At 40.1% G+C, this 19,614-nt stretch overlaps 1 protein-coding gene and 1 long non-coding RNA gene across 3 annotated transcripts in view; both read left to right on the forward strand.

Annotated features, from left to right (window-relative positions):
- The window catches only part of LOC121821659 (immunoglobulin lambda-1 light chain-like), a 755,041-nt gene that overhangs the window by 491,690 nt on the left and 243,737 nt on the right, over positions 1-19,614 (forward strand). The window lies entirely within an intron of this gene.
- The window catches only part of LOC143268059 (uncharacterized), a 32,586-nt gene that overhangs the window by 4,066 nt on the left and 8,906 nt on the right, over positions 1-19,614 (forward strand). For both annotated transcript variants that reach the window (XR_013043640.1, XR_013043641.1), the window contains exon 2: positions 15,067-15,173. This is a non-coding gene — a long non-coding RNA (uncharacterized LOC143268059). The remainder of the gene's footprint in view (positions 1-15,066; positions 15,174-19,614) is intronic.

A 19,614-nucleotide genomic window follows, 5' to 3' on the forward strand; every position in this document is an offset into this window, starting at 1 on the left:
TCTCTCTCTCTCTCTCTCTCTCTCTCTCTCTCTCTCTCTCTCTCTCTCTCTCTCTCGCTTCTACCAGATATTTTCATCTATTTTATGTCAGATCTATTGTATGTATAGGAAGATAAGGTCCTGTGCCTGAAGGAATTCACACTGTAGCTGGGGAGACAGAAATTTTATAATAATAAAGTATCCCAACTTGTACTATACATCAAATATAAGTATCAAATAAAAAGATACTGAATATTGAAAACATTGAAGCTCAGGGGTGGGTCTTGAAAATGTGCGTTCCCAACACTGGCTTATTCATTTTCATCCTCTGCTCTTTATCAATGCTGTGTTTGTGGCATTGGTGGCATCATTGCTCCCATGATACTTGCAACCCAAGTTGCAGTGGAATGGAGAATGATACTTAAGAGTCGGTTGCAGTCTGAGGCAGAGATCCCTGCTATTTGTAGAAATGTCTAAGCAGGCAGGCTCTCTGTTACCTTCCAACATCACGTTCTCAGTGTGCAGTTTTGCTTGCATCAGCAGTTTAGACTCTGGCAAGTTCAGTGCTAAAGCGTAAATCCAGCTTCACAGTGTTTGAGAGGAGCTGATTGGAGCTCAGATCGTCTCTGCGGTAGCCTTTGTGGTCTGCTCATCTTCCTGGTTTGCCTCTGTTGTCTCAGTTTAGAAGGTGGTAAGCTTGTGTGCCCTCAGTTGCAATGATAACTTTTCAAGCAAAAATTTCACATAAGGCATTCTAGTTTTAGGTTTACAACATAATAACCCAGCTGGTAAATGAGATAGAGGGACTGTATCTTTATTGAATTTAAAGTGAGAGCTGCCTAGACAATTTGATCAGCCTGGAGTCCCTCCACTGAGAATTTATAGTCTGATTCAACCTTAATCAACTTGGCTTAAGTACAACTGGGATAATATTGGTACAGAAATGGAAGACTATACAGAACAGCCTTAAAGGTCTCTGGATTAGTGTCCTTAGGAGTCAATCTGTCTTTGTTGTGACTCTGTATCTGTGATGGCTTCATGTGCGCTGTGGCCCATGGCACCTTGGACTTGGGCATCACCTTTGCAGCTAGAATTCCCAGCAGAAAAAAATAGCAAGTCTAGTTTTCTAACAGTCTCAATAAAACCCTGGTCCTAACTTTCATTGCCCCAAGTGGTCATCCCCAGATTAATCACTGTGACTAGACACGGAATTGCTTTGGTGACTCAGACCTGGGTTGTCATTGACCATTTCTGTTTTTCTGTGATCAGGGAAAAGGACCTATAGTCACCTCTCCAGCCCTCCTCAACTACTGAGCTGAATTGTGGGGCTGAGGTGAGAGTGACATGTGGTGTTATAGAACAAATAGTGATTAAGAAAAAAGACATCTTGATATCAACCTCTACCCTCCATATATACCCACATGGATGAGTGCATCTGTATACATTATACACACACACACACACACACACACACACACACACACACACACACACAAATAGAAATTCAAAACACCCTTAGTTTACATAATTAAAAGTGTTCTCTGTAGCCTTTATTTTTATACTAACAAAATTTTGCTGAATACAAGCAGAACACACATATCAAGTGTACAGTTATTAAATCTGAACAAACATATAAACTGACATGATCATGATATGATACACATCAAGACTGAAACACTTCCACCCTCCCACAGAGGTTCCTTGTGATACTCTGTCTTAAGCTCTGTACTTTCCAGCCCTTCACAGATTTCCTTCTCATATACATGAAATCCCCAGGAGCCCCAGCGCCTGGGTCCAGAGCACAGCCCTGGCAGAGCAGCACGTGGTAGCCCTTCACATTTACTCTTTATGTTCATCAGGCCCAGGAGAAGACTCCCCGTGGATCTTTTAAGATGGCATAGAAGGACGAGGCAGTTGTCAGGATTCTGTGATGGTTTACAGTCTGTACCACGATTGACATCAGGAGCTCGTCCAGCTTCAGAGAGCAGGAAGGAATTGATCACTGGAAGCACTTAGGCAAGAGAAAAGACAAATTAATCAGTTTGTCAAATGCTTCTTACACAGTATAAACCCTATATGTTCCTACATAATTAAGTATTATGTCCAGTAATACCAGGTATCAATCATCTTCCTTTTATTTTTCTTCAGATTCATAATGCAAATATACTCAGATTTTTACCTCATTTAAACACACTCCATTCCACTTAAATCATAGCTACTTTAGATCACTGCTATCACCAGAGATCACATTATGTTGAAATTTCAATTATAACTATATAGTGATTTTCTGCTAACATGAAGGGAAGAAAAAGTATTTCTTGGGGTACGTCTATACCTATTACCCACTCAAGTATAACTGACCTAGCAACAGAACTACAATGTGGATGTTCAATTTAGTTATTGTCAATAGTTTATGATTCTCGGTTCTATAAAAATGATCTTTTTTTTTTTTACTAATATTACATTCATTTATTTGGGGTGTGGCACACATGCCACGCACAAGTGTGGAGGTCAGAGGACAGCTTGCAGGAGTCAGTTCTCTCACTCCACCACATTGTCACCCTTGGCAGCAAGAGCCCTGCTCACTGAACCATCTTTCTGGCCCCAAACCATGACTTTATACGTGTTCAATTCTGTGACAGGTTATAGTAGTCAAAGTAGGAAAACTGGAAGATGCTCGAATATGCAAATAAGTATGAAAGTATAAAACGAAATACACTGAGTGTGTTATTTAACAGGGAATGGGGACCTTCGTCGGTACTTTTGCACCAGGCTTCTCAACTCTTAAAGGAGACCCTGTTAAAAAGCGGTTTGAAAAAAAAAAAACGTGGTTTGAGGGGCCACAGAGATAACTCAGTGGGTAGAGTGCTTCCTGCCCAAGCATGAAGCCCTGACTTTGGGTCCTAGCAGCCACGAAACAGCCCACAATGAAGGCATACCTGTCTACAACCCTAGAACTTGAGTGTAGACAGACAGATTCCTCAGAACTCTGGCTTTTCTATCTTGTTGCATCTGGCCACAAGGTGAAAAACTTACTCCACTGTGTGCTCCCTATAAAACCATGTGCTCCCTTTAAATGGCCTGTCTCCGGCTCACTGTTTGTCACGGAGCCGACTAACACACTCTGCAGAGATCACTCAGCAACAGAAACCGGACTGGCATTCTGACCCTTGCTGTAGCCTTCTATAACTCTAATATTGGGGGCAGGGAGCCATCACCAGGGTAATTCCAAATGAAAAACATCAAAGACTTAGAGAATATTAAGAAAATCCATGAAACACCCTATCTTTCCAGAAAGGTTTTTCTCTTTTAGTAGTAACTTTTGGGGTGCTCCACCTGCATGTTTACAAATTCTCCCCAACAGCTTCTGAAATCACTAGAATTTTTTTTTTTTTTTTTTTTTTTTTGGTTTTTCAAGACAGGGTTTCTCTGTGTAGCTTTGCGCCTTTCCTGGAACTCACTTGGTAGCCCAGGCTGGCCTCGAGCTTACAGAGATCCGCCTGCCTCTGCCTCCCGAGTGCTGGGATTAAAGGCGTGCGCCACCGCCGCCCGGCCTTTTAATTTTTTTTTAAAGACTTACTTTATTTGAGAGAGAGTGTGGATGTCCACAGAAGCCAGGGGTGTTGGGGTTCCCTGGCACATGAGTTACAGGCAGTTTGTTGTAAGCCACTGCCTGTAGCTCCAGCTCGTATCCCAGATCAGTGTGCACTCTACCCTGAACCATTTCTTCATCTGAACTTGAAAATGAAGACTCTAAGGCGACTCCATTTAAATGTCTGTCATGTCTGTATATGCCTTAAGAAGGTTATACAGTAGTAGGTTTCCATGTGGTTTTTCAAAAGGACTTTAGTTAGTTGTCCCTCCCCATGTTTCCTCCTGTACCCTGCTCTCCCGTTACCTTGCATATTTAATCCTCCTATTCCAGTTTCCCCCTAACACTGCACTCTATTTCCCCTTCCTCGGGAGGTCCTCTTCTTTCCCCCTGTCCTTTACTAGTGCCTGTCCCAGCAAGTTTTATGTCAACTTGACTCAAGCTAACGTCATCTAAGAGGAGGGAAGCTCAACTGGAAAACAAATGCTTGAGATTGGGCCGTAGGCAGGCAGGCTTGTAGGGCATTTTCTTAATTACTGACTGATGAGAGAGGCCCTAGACTGGTGGTCCTGGGTTCTATCAGAAAGCAGGCCGAGCAAGCCATGAGGAGCAAGCCAGTAAGCAGTACCCCTCCATGGCTTCTGCATCAGCTTCTAGGCTCCTGCCTGGTTTGAGGTTCTGCCTTGGCTTTCCTCAGTGTATGTGATTCAGGACATGCAAACCAAACAAACCCTTTTCTCCCCAGGTTGGTTCTGGTCATGGTGTTTCACCACAGCAATGGTGACCTAACTACGGTAATACCTATCCTCTGTAGGTCTTCAGATTGTAGCATACACATTGAAAGCTTAAAAGCTAACAACCACATATAAGAGTTGTTTCTGGGAGTCTGGGTTTACTAACCCAGAACGTTTTCCCCCCTAGCTTCATCCATTTGCCTGCAATTTTCATATTTCTTAACATCTGAAAAATATTCCATGGTGCAAATGTACCACACTTTCATTATCTATTCATCAGTTGATCAACATCTAGGATGGTTCCATTTTCTGGATTATGTGAATAGAGCAGCAATGAATATGAATAAGAAAGTATCTCTGCAGTAAGATCTAGAGTCCTTTGCATATATGCCTAACTAAATATCTTGTGCCACTAAGTAAAATCTCCAGTACTAGGAATGGGTTACATCTTGTTAAATCACTGGCCAAAGGGGTCCCATGGAGTACCCCTTTCAAACTACAGGCAATTGCCAAGTTTATTGGTTATTCTCCAAAATCTCTGCTAACACTTCTCTCTAAAAAGTTCCTGTTATTCTTTCAAATATAATACTTTCCTCACAGTTAACAAACTGTAGAGTTCTTAGTACAGGTTAGTTTGGCAAACTTAGGGCAATGATTGATATTTTAATTCAAGGCCTATGAAAATTTTGTGGGGTGCATAGTTGAGCACATGTGTACTAAAGTATGAAAGCAGAGTCTGATTAAGTAACAAATATATTATAACACTTGCCTTTGAAAATGTCCTCATACAAGTATATGTATAAAATACAGCATCTGTGGGAATGACTTCAGTTCAGAAAGCAACACTGCTGTTTACTTTCAAAGTACACCTCTTTTAATAACTTACTCCATTCAAAGGAACAGACTTCAAGTATCCATTAAGAAATTGGAGCAACAGAGACATTGGATCCAATTCCCTTTTTCATGACCCTATATGAATAAATGTAACATAACTATATTCAACTCAAAAAACAAAAACAAAGACAGGAGGCCCATCAGTGAGGCCTTCCATGGGAGTAGCAGAGACTGAACAGCAAGACCCTACGTGGGAACAGTAGAAACCCAGAGGTCAGATCCTTGATGGGAACAGCAGAGGCCCATCAGTGAGGCCTTCCTTGGGGACAGCAGAGGCCCATAAATGAGGCAGTCCATGAGAAAACGAGGGGGCCATAAGTATAGACCTCCATGTGAACCACAGAAACCAATAGGTGAGGCCCTCCATGGGAAAAAAAAAGAAACCTAAAAGTGAGACACCGCATGGGAGCAGCCAAAGTCCATAAGTGAGGCCCTCCTTGGGAAGAGCACAGGCCCATATGTGAGGCTTTCATAAGAACAGCAAGTCCCTGCATGAGACTGCTATGGGAAAAACAGAGTCCCATACATGGTCTCTCGACCATTGCCAGCAGTCTTTTGCAGGGGTATCTTTGTGGATCTCCATGGGCCTCCCTAGCTCTCTGCTTCCTCCCCTTCTCATATGGTCTTCATTTACCATGGTCTCCTATTCCTTGTTCTCCCTCTCTTTTCTTGATCCAGCTAGGATCTCCTACTCTCTTTCCCTCGACCGTCGCCCTTCATTGGTCCCACTCATGACCAGGCTGTTCATGTAGATCTCATCCATTTCTCCGTGTCTTTCTTGGGGTCCCATTTTTCAGGTAGCCTCACTGGTGATGTGAGTAGCAGTCCAGTCATCCTTGTTCCGCATCTAGCATCTTCCTATGAGTGAGTACCATATTTGTCTTTCTGAGTCTGGGTTACCTCACTCAGGATGATTTTTTCTAGATCCATCCATTTGCCTGCAAACCTCATGATGTCATTGTTTTTCTCTGCTGAGTAGTATTCCATTGTGTATATGTGCCACAATTTATTTATCCATTCTTCAGTTGAAGGGCATCTAGGTTGTTTCCAGGTTTTGGCTATTACAAACAATGCTGATATGAACATAGCTGAGCAAGTGTTCTTGTGGTATGATTGAGCATTTCTTGGGTATATGCCCAGGAGTGGTATAGCTGGATCTTGGGGGAGATTGTTTCCCAATTTTCTAAGAAAGCGCCATATTGATTTCCAAAGTGGTTGTACAAGCTTGCATTCCCACCAGCAGTGGAGGAGAGTTCCCCTAGTTCCACATCCTCTCCAGCATAAAGTGTCTTCAGTGTTTTTGATCTTAGCCATTCTGACAGGTGTAAGGTGGTATCTCAGAGTTGTTTTGATTTGCATTTCCCTGATGATTAGGGATGTTGAGCAATTCCTTAAATGTCTTTCAGCCATTTGGGTTTCCTCTGTTGAGAATTCTCTGTTTAGTTCTAAAGCCCATTTCTCAATTGGACTGTTGGTCATTTTGATGTCTAATTTCTTGAGTTCCTTATATATTCTGGATATCAGTCCTCTGTCACATGTGGGGTTGGTGAAGATCTTTTCCCATTCTGTAGGCTGTTGCTTTGCCTTGTTGACTGTATCCTTTGCTCTACAAAAGCTTCTCAGTTTCAAGAGGTCCCATTGATTGATTGTTTGTCTCAGTGTCTGTGCTACTGGTGTTATATTTAGGAAGTGATCTCCTATGCCAATGCGTTCAAGACTACTTCCTACTTTCTCTTCTAGCAGGTTCAGAGTAGCTGGATTTATGTTGAGGTCTTTGATCCACTTGGACTTAAGTTTTGTGCACGGTGACAGATATGGATCTATTTGCAGCCTTCTACACGTTGATATCCAGTTATGCCAGCACCATTTGTTGAAGATGCTTTCTTTTTTCCATTGTACACTTTTGGCTTCTTTGTCAAAAATTGTATGTTCATAGGTGTGTGGGTTAATGTCAGGGTCTTCGATTCGATTCCATTGGTCCACATGTCAGTTTTAATGCCAATACCAAGCTGTTTTTATTACTGTAGCTCTATAGTAGAGCTTGAAGTCAGGGATTGTGATGCCTCCAGAGGTTGTTTTATTGTACAGGATTCTTTTGGCTATCCTGGGTTTTTTGTTTTTCCATATGAAGTTGAATATTATTCTTTCCAGGTCTGTGAAGAATTGTGTTGGTATTTTGATGGGGATTGCATTGAATCTGTAGATTGCTTTTGGTAAGATTGCCATTTTTACTATGTTAACCCCGCCTACTCATGAGCATGGGAGATCTTTCCATTTTCTGACATCTTCTTCAATTTCTTTTTTCAGGGACTTTAACTTCTTGTCATATAGGTCCTTCACTTGCTTGGTTAGTGTTACCCCAAGGTATTTTATGTCATTTGTGGCTTTTGTAAAGGATGATGTATCTTTAATTGCCTTCTCAGGTTCTTTGTCCATTGTATATAGGAGGGCTACTGATTTTTTTTTGAGTTGATCTTGTATCCTGCTATGTTGCTGAAGGTGTTTATAAGCTTTATCAATTCCTGGGTGGAATCTTTGGGGTCACTCAAGTATACTATTATGTCATCTGCAAATAGGGAAAGTTGACTTCTTCCTTTCCAATTTGTATCCCCTTAATCTCCTTATGTTGTCTTATTGCTCTGGCTAGAACTTCAAGTACTATTTTGAATAAGTATGGGGAGAGTGGACAGCCTTGCCTCATTCCTGATTTTAGTGGAATTGCTTTGAGTTTCTCTCCATTTAATTTGATGTTGTCTGTTGGCTTGCTGCAAATTGCCTTTATTATGTTTAGGTATGTTCCCTGTATTCCTGATGGCTCCAAGACTTTTATCATGAAGGGGTGTTGGATTTTGTCAAATGCCTTTTCTGCATCTAGTGAGATGATCATGTGGTTTTTTTCTTTGAGTTTGTTTATATGGTGTATTACATTGATGGACTTTCGTATGTTGAACCACCCTTGTATCCCTGGGATGAAGCCTACTTGATCATGGTGGATAATTGTTCTGATGTGTTCTTGGAGTCTGTTTGCCAGTATTTTATTGAGTATTTTTGCATCAATGTTCATGAGGGAGATTGGTCTGTAGTTCTCTTTCTTTGTTGCATCCTTGTTTGGTTTGGGAATCAGGGTAATTGTAGCCTCATAGAAGGAGTTTGGTAATGTTCCTTCTGTTTCTATTATGTGGAACAATTTAGAGAATATTGGTATTAACTATTCTTTGAAGATCTGGTAGAATTCTGCACTGAAACCATCTGGTCCTGGGCTTTTTTTGGTTGGGAGACTTAATGACTGTTTTTATTCCCTTAGGGGTTATTGGACTATTTAAATAGTTTATCTGGTCTTGATTTAACTTAGGTATGTGGTACCTATCCAGAAAAATGTTCATTTCTTTTAGGTTTTCCAGTTTTTTGGAGTAGATGTTTTTGAAATATGACCTGATAATTCTCTGGATTTCCTCAATGTCTGTTGTTATGTCCCCCTTTTCATTTCTGATTTTGTTAATTTGGATTCTCTCTCTCTGTCTTTTGGTTAGTTTGGATAAGGGCTTATCTATCTTGTTGATTTTCTCAAAGAACCAACTCTTTGTTTCATTAATTTTTTGTATTATTCTCTTAGTTTCTAATTTATTAATTTCACCTCTCACTTTGATAATTTCCTGGCGTCTATTCTTCCTGGGAGACTTTGCTTCTTCTTGTTCTAGAGCTTTCAGGTGTGCTGTTAAGTCACTAGTGTGGGATTTCTCCAACTTCTTTATGTGGGCATTTAGTGCTATGAATTTCCCTCTTAGCACTGCTTTCACAGTGTCCCATAAGTTTGGGTATGTGGTGTCTTCATTTTCATTGATCTCTAGGACGTCTTCCATTTCTTTCTTTATTTCTTCCTTAACCCATTGGTGATTCAGTTGAGCATTATTCAGTTTCCATGAGATTGTAGGTTTTCTGTAGTTTTTGTTGTTGTTGAAATCTAACTTTAAACCATAGTGGTCTGATAGAACACAGGAGGTTATTCTAATTGTTTTGTATCTGTTGAGATTTGCTTTGTGGCCAAGTATGTGGTTGATTTTAGAGAAAGTTCCATGGGGTGCTGAGAAGAAGGTATATTCTTTCTTGTTAGGATGGAATGTTCTGTAGATATCTATTAGGTCCAATTGGGTCATGACATCAGTTAAGTCCTTTATTTCTCTGTTAAGTTTCGATTTGGGAGATCTGTCCAGTGGTGAAAGTGGGGTGTTGAGATCTCCCACTATTAATGTGTGGGGGTTTATATGTGGTTTAAGCTTTAGTAATGTTTCTTTTACATATGTGGGTGCCCTTGTGTTTGGGGCATAAATGTTCAGAATTGAAACTTCATCTTGGTGGATCATTCCTGTGATGAGGATGTAATGCCCTTCTTGATCTCGTTTGATTGATTTTAGTTTGAAGTCTATTTTGTTGGATATCAGGATGGCTACACCCGCTTGTTTCTTAAGATCATTTGATTGGAAAGTCTTTTCTCAGCCTTTTATTCTTAGGTAGTGTCTGTCTTTGAATTTTAGATGTGTTTCTTGTATGCAGCAGAAAGATGGGTCCTGCTTTCATATCCATTCTGTCCTACAGTCCCACAATCCACTTATAAAATAATCACTCAGACGCTTATATCACTTATAAACTGTATGGCCGTGGCAGGCTTCTTGCTAACTGTTCTTTTATCTTAAATTAACCCATTTTTATAAATCTATACCTTGCCACATGGCTGGTGGCTTACCGGCATCTTTACATGCTGCTTGTCCTGGCGGTGGCTGCAGTGTCTCTCCCTCCTTCTTCCTGTTTCCCCAATTCTCCTCTCTCCTTGCCCGCCTACACTTCCTGTCTGGTCACTGGCCATCAGTGTTTTATTTATATAGAATGATACCCACAGCAAAGTCTATGTCTTTTTATAGGTGAATTAAGTCTGTTGATATTAAGGGATATTAACGACCAGTGATTGTTCATCCCTGTTATTTTTGGTGTTAGTGTGTGTGTACTTCTCTTCTTTTGGGTTTACTGTTGTGGCTTTATCTATTGCCTGTGTTTTCGAGTGTGTATCTGACTTCCTTCGGTTGGAATTTTCCTTCTAGTGCTTTCTGTAGGGCTGGGTTTGTGGATAGGTATTGTTTAAATCTGTCTTTGTCTTGGAATGTCTTGTTCCTTCCGTCTATGATGATTGAAAGTTTTGCTGGGTATTAGTCTGGGCTGACATCCATGGTCTCTTAGTGTCTGCATTACATCTGTCCAGGTCCTTCTGGCTTTCAAAGTCTCCATTGAGAAATCGGGTGTTATTCTGATGAGTTTACCTTTATAGGTCACTTGGCCTTTTTCCTTGGCTGCTCTTAATATTCTTTCTTTATTCTGTACATTTAGTTGTTTAATTATTATGTGTCAAGGGGACTTTTTTGGGGGGTCTAGTCTGTTTGGTGTTCTATAGGCTTCTTGTATCTTCATAGGCATTTCCTTCTTTAAGTTGGGAAAGTTTTCTTCTATAATTTTGTTGAATATATTTTCTGTGCCTTTGAGTTGGTATTCTTTACCTTCTTCTATCCCTATAATTCATAGGTTTGGTCTTTTCATGGTGTCCCAAATTTCTTGGACATTTTGGTTCATGACTTTGTTGGCTTTAGTGTTTCCTTCGACTGATGAAACTATTTCTTCTACTGTATCTTCAATGCCAGAGATCCCCTCTTCCATCTCTTGCATTCTGTTGGTTATACTTGCATCTGAAGTTCCCGATCTTTTACTCAGGTTTTCTATTTTCAGCATTCCCTCTGTTTGTGTCTTCTTTATTTTTTCATTTTCCCTTTTCAGGTCTTGGACTGTTTCCTTTGTTTGTTTCATTGTTTTTTCATGATTTTCTTTCAGTACTTTATTGTTTTCTTCCAGTACTTTATTGTTTTCTTTCAGTACTTTATTGTTTTCTTATAGGACTTTATTGTTTTCTTCCAGGACTTTATTGCTTTCTTGCAGGACTTTATTGTTTTCTTCTAATTTGTTTGCCCTTTCCTCTAGTTGTTTACAGTGTTCTTCCAATTTTCTTGTCTTTTCCTCTACACAAGCCTCTACCTTCTTCATGATGTTACTCATAAGGCTACTTTCTTCTGTTTCTTCCAATTTTTGATGTTCAGGTCTAGATGTTAGAGGCGGGCTAGGTTCTGGTGATGCTGTATTGCTCTTCATTTTGTTGTATGTACTTTTGCCTTGACGTCTGCCCATCTCCTTGTGGTTCCTTCTTGGTCGTATCAGTGTACTTGGTTCAGAAAGAGCTGACAGATTCAGGAAGTCTCTCTCTCTTGTCCAGATGGGAGTTCTCTTGTCCAAATGGGAACTCTGGGGCAGGATGGAAGCTCTTATCTGGACCGGAAGTCTCTGGTTCAGAAGGGAAGTCAGGAGCAGGATGGGAGCTGGGGGCCGGTCTCTAAGTCTCAGGAGGTGGCTGGGGTCTCGGGCAGATGGGCATGGGGGCAGGACGTGGAGATTACAGGGACTGCTGGGGGGCTTGGAGAAGGGGATCTCTCCTGGTGGGGCTAGAAGGGGACCTGCCCAGTGGCCAGAACCTGGGGCCCAGTTGGGCAGGTCTTCCCAGAGTGGCTGGTGCCCAGGGATGGGGTCCGGGTTGGGCCCAGATACTCACCTCTGGTCCAGAAGGGAAGTCGGGGGCAGCCATTTTCAAATCTTGAACTGTTTCCTTCACTTGTTTTTTTTCTTAGCTTTCATGAAGGGGTTTATTGATTTCTTCCAACTGTTTTGTTTGTCTTTTCCTCCATTCCTTAAGGAAAATTTTCAATTCCTCTTTAAGGGTCTTTATCATCTTTATAAAGTTATTTTTTAGGTTGTTTTTTTCTGCTTCTTCTACATTGGGGTGTTCAGGTCTTGCTGTTGTAGAACCACCAGTTTCCGGTGGTGCCATATTGTTCTTTATGTTGTTGAATGTATTCTTACACTGTTGTCTACCCATCTCTTCCTCCAATTGGTGCAGGTGGGACCTGTGGCTTACATAGTTGCTCTTCTTCTGGTGCAGTTGGGGCCTGTGGCTCTGATGATCTCTGATGCCTCAGGTGATGTTTGTGGGTATTTGGAGGCAGCTGCCAGGTCACTGGGGCTTTGATGTCTGAGGGTGAGGGAGAGGCAAGAGAAGTACCCCTGGGGGCTAGAGTCTAGGGAACAGGGCTATCCACCAGGGTGCCCAGACACTCACATCCTCCTCCAGGTGCAGGTGGGGCCCTAGTGGTCACTGATGAGGTTGGGATGGCTGGAGGTGGGTAGATGCCACTGTAGTGTCTCTGGGGCTTAGGTGTCAGTATATAGGGTAGAGACAGGAGATGTGCCCCTGGAGGCTAGGTCCTAGGGAGCAGGGCTATCCAGCTAATGTTATTTTTAAAATGTTATTTTTTTAACAGCTGAGTAATAACCCATTATGTAAATGTAGCACATTTACTTTCTATTCTATTTCTATTCTTCTGTTGAGGGACATCTAGGTTGTTTCCAATTTCTGGCTACCATGAAGAGCAGCAATGAACATAACTGAACATGTTTCCTTGTGGTAGGATGAAGTGTCATTTGAGTTATTTGCCCAAGAGTGGTAAAGCCTTTTGTGTTTTCTCTATGGAGAATTCTGTTTAGATCTGTAACCCATTTTTAATTGGGTTGTTTGGTTAGTCTTGAGATTTTTATATAATTTGGGTATTAATCTTCTACTAGATATGGAGTTGTTATAAACTTTTCCCATTCTGTAGGCTGTCACTACTATTTGTAGGAATGATGGTGTCCTTTGTCTTACAGAAGCTTCTCAGTTTCATGAGGCCCCATTTATCAATTGTTTAATTTTATGTCCACACTAACAGTGTTCTGTTCAGAAAGTCATCTCCTGTGTCTACAAGTCAAGACTATTTCCTACTTCCTCTTCAGTAAGGTGCAGTGTATCTGGTCTTATGTTGAGGTCTTTGATCTATTGGGAGTTGTTCTTTGAAGGGTTGTAAGTATAGATCTATTTTCATTCTTCTACATGCGGTCATCCTATTTTACCAGAACCATTTGTTGAAGTTGTTCTTTTTTTCCAAAGTGTATTTCTGGCTTCTTTATAAAAATCAGGTGCCAAAAGAGTGTGGATTTATGTCTGGTTCTTCAATTCTATTCCATGCATCAACATGTCTTTGTTTTTTATGCCAATAAAAACAAATATGGTTTTTGTTAATATAACTTTGTAGTACAACTTAAAATCAGGAATAATGAGATCTCCAGCAGTTCTTTTATTGTTCAAATTGTTTTAGCTATCCTAGATTTTTGTTTTTCGATATGAAGTTGAAAATTGTCCTTTGAAGTTCTGTGAAGAATTGTGTTGGGAATTTTGATGGGCATTACACTGAATCAGTAGATTGCTTTTGGTAGGATGGCCATTTTTAGTATGTTAATCCTACTGATCCATGAGCATGGGAGATCTTTCCATCTTCTAATACTTTCTTCAGTTTCTTTTTTCAAAGACTTTAAGTTTTCATCATATAAATCTTTTACTTTCTTGAGTAGAGTTACCCCAAGATATTTTATATTATTAGTGGCTATGGGGATAGGTGTTGTTTCTCTGAGTGTTTTCTCAGTCCATTTTTCATTTGCATATGGGAGGGCTACTGATTTTTTGTGAGTTTATTTTGTATCCAATTACTTTGCTGAAAGGTTTATCAGGTTTATGAGATCCCTGGTAGAATTTTTAGGTTCACTTATGTATAATATCATATCATCTGCAAATAAAGATTCATTGACTTCTCTCTTTACAGTTTGTATCCTTTTGATTTCCTTCAGTTGTCTTATTGCTGTAGTTAAGAGTTCAAGTAGTATGTTGAATAGATATGGAGAGAGTGGACAGCCTTGTCTTGCTTGTGATTTTAGTGGAGTTGTCTTGAGTTTTTCTCCATTTGTTAATGTTGGCTACAGGTGTACTGTAAGCTGCCTTTATTATTTTGAGTATGTCCCCTGTATCCTTAAACTCTCCAGGATTTTAATAATGAAAAGGTGTTGGATTTTTTTCAAAGGTCTTTTCTCCATCTACTGAGATGACCATGTGTAGTTTTTTCTTTCAGTTTGTTTATATGGTAGATTTCATCTATTGATTTTCACATGTTATCCCATCTCTGCATCTCTCAGATGAAGCCTCCTTGATCATGGTGGATGATCTTTTTGATATATTCTTGGATTTGGTTTTCAAGTATTTTATTGAGTATTTTTGTACCTAAGTTCATAAGGGAAAGTGGTCTGTAATTCTCTTTCTCTGTTGGGTATTCATATGGTTTGGGTATCAGGAAAACTGTGTCCTCATAAAATTAATTGGGCTATGTTCCTTTTGTTTCTATTTTGTAGAATAATTTACAGAGTATTAGCATTAACTCTTCTTTGAATGTCTGGTGAATTCTGCACTCAAAATACCTGGCCCTAGGCTATTTTTAGTTGGGAGACTTTTAATAACTGTTTCTATTTCAGTAGGAGTTATGGGTCAGTTTAAATTGCTTGCATGATCTTAATTTAACTTTTGTAAGTGGTACCTATTCAGAAAATTATCCATTTCTTTTAGATTTTTCAATTTAGTGGAATACAAGTTTTTAAACTACACCCTCACGATTCTATGGGTTTCCTCTGTCTGTTGTTATGTCCTCCTTTTCATTTCTGATTTTGTAACTTTGGACATTCTCTTTCTGACTTTTAGTTAATTTCGATGAGGGTTTATCTATCATACTGGATTTCTCAAAGAACCAATCTTTAATTGATTCTTTGTATTGTTCTCTTTGTTTCTCTTTTAATTGATTTCAATCTTGGCTTTGATTATTCCTTGCCATCTACTCCTTTGTGTGTGATTTCTTCTTTTTGTTCTAGCGTTTCAGGTGTTCTGTTATATCTTGCTATCATGAGAACTCTTTTGTGGAGTCCTGCCCCACCAGGAACCTAGGTCCCCGAGAAGAGAGACCTGGAACTGAGGAAAGGTAAGTGCACTGCTCGCCAGCCTCCCTTTTACCCGGAATCAGACGCAGCAAGGAGCCAAGTCAGGTAGAGACTCATTTATTTAAAAACAACAAGCTCCTTTTAAAGCATAAAGAATGAGACTGAGGCAGGGGAGGGGCAAATGCCCCATTGTGCAGATCAGCTTAAAGGTTACCCAATAACACACCTGCAGAGTCTACAGAATTTACAGTGTTGTCTATGAGGGAATTATGTACTGACATCACCTTTCTTGACCTGAAGCGCCAATCATATTTTTTTTTTTGTAAGCAACTTGGATTCCACCCTGTACACTCTCCCTTAGGGCCAGCTTTACTAGCACCTGGTTCCATTACCCCCCCCCCCTTGCTTCAGTTGTTTTTTTTTTTTAATTAATTTTTTTTATGTAGGTACTTGGTGCTATGTACTTGCCTCTTAAAATCTCTAGGTCTGCTCTTTTCTGAAGGGAAACAGGAACAGTGGATCTAGGGGAAAGAGGAGGTGAGGGGATTATGAGGAGGGGATGGAGTGGAAGATAAAGACAGGATTATTATATGAGAGAATAATTTTCATTGTATCCCATAATTTTGGGTATGTTGTATATTTATTTTCATTTAATTCTAGAAATTCTTTGTGGTGGTTTGAATGAAAATGGCCTACGTAGGCTCGTAGTGAGTGACATTATATATTGATCTGGCCTGGTGGGAGTAGGTTTGGCTCTTTTGGAAGAAGTGTTCCTAAGAAGGCTTTGAGGTTTCAGAAGTACAAGCCAAGCCCAGTGTCTGTCTTTCTTCCTGCTGCCTGCCAAACCACATGTAGAACTCTCAGTCACCTCTCTAATACCATGTCTGCCTGTGTGCCACCATGCTTACTGCCATGATGATAATCAACTAAACCTCTGAACTGTAAACCATCCCCAATTAAATGTTTTTATTTAAAAAGAGTTGCCATGGTCATGGTGTCTCTTTACAGCAATAGAAACTCTAATGTAGTCTTTAATTTCTTTATTTCTGTCTTGACCCATTTTTCATTTGGTAGAGAGTTGTTCAGTTTCCATGAGTTTGTAAGCTTTCTGTTGATATCAACCTCTATTCTGTGGTGGCTTAATAGGATGCAGTGAGTTATTTCAATTTTCGTGTATCTGTTGAGACTTGTGTTGTGTCCAAGCATGTGGTCAGTTTTGGAGAAAGTTCAATGAGGTGCAGAGAAAGTATATTCTTTTTAGTTTGGGTGAAGTATTCTATAAACATGTTTGGTCTATTTAGTTTATAGCATTTGTTAGCTCAAATATTTCCCTGTTTAGTTTTTGTTTGAATGACCTGCATATTGGTGAGAGTGGGGTATTGAAGTTATACACTGTCACCACATGAGGGTCAATATGTGATATAAGCTGTAGTAGTGTTGCTTTTTACAAACTCTGGTGCCCTTGTGTTTGGGGCATAGTTGTTAAGAACTGAAATGTTATCTTGGTGGATTTTTCCTTTGATGAGTATGTAGTGTCCCTTCCCATCTCTTCTGATTAGTTCTGGCTTGAAGTCTGTTTTGTTAGGTAGTAAAATGGCTGCACAACCTTGCTTCTTAGGTTCATTTGCTGGGAATACCTTTTTTCAAATCTTTACTCAGAGGGAATGCCTATTCTTGGTTTTGAGGTATGTTTCTTGAATGCAACAGAAGGATAGATCCTGTTTTCATATCCATTCTATTGATGTCTATGTCTTTCTGTTGGGCAGTTGAGATCATAGCTATTGAGATATCAATGACCAATGATTGTTGATTCCTGTTGTGTTGCTGTTGTTATTGTGTTTTTGTTGTTGTTGTTGTTGTTGGTGGTGGTGGTGGTGGTGGTGGTGTGTGTGTGTGTGTGTGTGTGTGTGTTTCACCTTCTTTTTGTCTTGCTGGTGTGAGATTATTCCCTGTGTCTTCATGGTTGTAGCTGACCTCCTTAGGTTGCTGTTTTCCTTCTAGCACCTTCTGTAGAGCTAAATTTGTAGATAAATACTGATTAAATTTGGCTTTTGTCTTATTTAGGGTTTCTATTGCTATGAGAAGATACCATGATTCAGAAACTCTTATAAAGGAAAACATTTGAGATGACTTGCTTACATTTTCAGAGGTCTAATTCATTATCATCATGGCAGAATGCAGGCAGGCATGGTACTGGAGAAGTAGCTGAGAATTTACGTCTTGCAAGCAACAGAAAGTGATCTGAAACACTGGGGTGATATCTTGAGCATATATGAGACCTCAAACCCTGCCTCTACAGTGACATGCTTCCTCCAACATGACCACACCTACTCTACCAAGGTCACATCTCCTTATAGTGCCAATCCCTTTGGGGCCATTCTCTTTCAAACCACCACGGCTTTATCATGGAATATCTTATTTTCTCCATCTATGGTGACTGAAAGTTTTGCTGGGTATAGTAGTCTGGGCTGGCATCTGTGGTCTCTCATAGCCTATAGAATATCTGTCCAGGCTCTTCTGGCTTTTAGAGTGTCCATGGAAAAGTCAGGTATAATTCTAATTGGTCTGCCTTTATGTTACTTCATCTTTTTCCCTTGTAGCTTTTAATTTTTTTTATTGTTCTATATATTTAGTATTCTATTATGTGCTGAGAGGGACTTTCTTTTCTTGGTCCCACCTATTTAGTGCTCTGTATGCTTCTTGTACCTTTTATTCACATCTCCTTTTTTAGGTTAGGAAAATTTTATTCTATGGTTTGGTTGAAAATATTTTCTGGGCATTTGAGCTAGATTTCTTCTCCTTCCTCTATTCCTATTATTCTTAGATTTAGTTTTTTCATAGTGTCCCATCTTTCCTGGATATTTTGTGTCAGCGGTTTTTTAGAATTACCATTTTCTTTGACTGATGTATCAATTTCTTCTATCATACCTTCAACACCTGATATTCTCTCATCCTCTCTTGTATTCTGTCAGTGAAGCCTGCCTCTGTGGTTCCTTTTAAAATTTCTAAGTTTTTCATTTACAGAATTCCCTGTTTGGTTTGTTGTTGTTGTTGATTCTATTTTCATTTTCAGGTCTTGAATTGCCTTATTCATCTTCTTCCTCCATTTGTCTTTTCCTGTATTTAAGGAACTTATTCATTTCCTCCCACTGTTTGCTTTCCTGGACTTCTTTAAGGGATTTATTAATTTCCTCTTTAAGGACCTCTATCATCTTCATACAGACTGTTTTAAGATCTTTTTTTCTAGTGCTTTTAGCTAAACTGGAATATCCAGGGCCTGTTTTGGTATGCCGTGGAATAATCTTTCTACACTGTGAATATGTATTGCTCTCACTGTAAATAAAAAGCTGTTTGATCCATAGCGAGGCAGGATTTTCAGTGCAGAGAAAAATGTTGGGAAGGAGAGCAGGGTCTGAGAGGTCTCCAGGAAATACAGAGGGAAGGAGACATACTGGAGGACAGGTAAAGCCATGAGCCATGTGGAAATTCATAGATTAATAAAAATGGGTATATTAAAGTTGTAAGAATTAGTTGGTAATAAGCCTGAGCTATCAACCAAGCATGTATAATTTATATTAAGTCTTCATGTCAGGTATTTGGGAACTGGTGGACAGGAAAGAAAAGTCTACCTACAGTGGTATGGTTGCAGGGCTGTTTCCTTGGACTGTTCACCTGGTGTTTTTCAAATGAATGCCTGCTGGTGGTATTGGAGCTTGAAATAATGGGATGAGTTGGGGGAAGGAAGGTTGTAGGAAAAGATCTTTGTGGTCCACTGGGGATGGGGTCAGAGAAGAAGGGGAGACTGCAGCAGGTGTTCTGCAACAGAGCTCGGGGTGAGACTGGGTGGATGAATCTGGTAGAGCAGAAGTGGTGAAGATGTGCTAATTCATACTTTTCAAACCACTTGACCAATATCCTCCCATCCACAGACCTTTCAGACAATGGATTGGGGAAGAGGGATTGAGTCTGCTCCTTATCGGGCTCTGAAGATGACAAATATGATGTCCATGCCAAACACTCTTGGCTCTCTTCTGTGTAATCCAGATTGCTGACCTAGTAAAAAGCTTTACCTCCAAGGCCACCTTCCCAGAGGTTGATGATCAGTGGCAAAAGCACCATGGTGTAGAAGATGCATGAGGAAAGTCTTACCTATGTCTCAAGTCTCTCACTTAGTGACATAGATGATGAGCTCAAAGTCATTCTGCACCTTGCCAGTCATGAGATCTATGCACAAATCATCCCAGCCTCCCTAGTGTCTGTTCATGGGCCTTTGGGCCTGCTCTCTTCTTCTGGCTCTGTGGACAAAGTACATCCTGATTTACCTTCTTACCTGAACAGGTGTGGACAATGGTGTGAACTTCCAGATCAGTCAGTATGTTGAGAGTTTTTGTGATCTCTTGGGGCCAGGCTGTAATCTTAAGTTGAGCTTCTATAAGAAAAGACTTTTGTGAAGAAGACAACTTGCCCTAGCAGCAGCATTTG

This window comes from Peromyscus maniculatus, chromosome 12, assembly GCF_049852395.1.
Source record: "Peromyscus maniculatus bairdii isolate BWxNUB_F1_BW_parent chromosome 12, HU_Pman_BW_mat_3.1, whole genome shotgun sequence".
In the NCBI taxonomy this organism is placed as follows: Eukaryota; Metazoa; Chordata; class Mammalia; order Rodentia; family Cricetidae; genus Peromyscus; species Peromyscus maniculatus.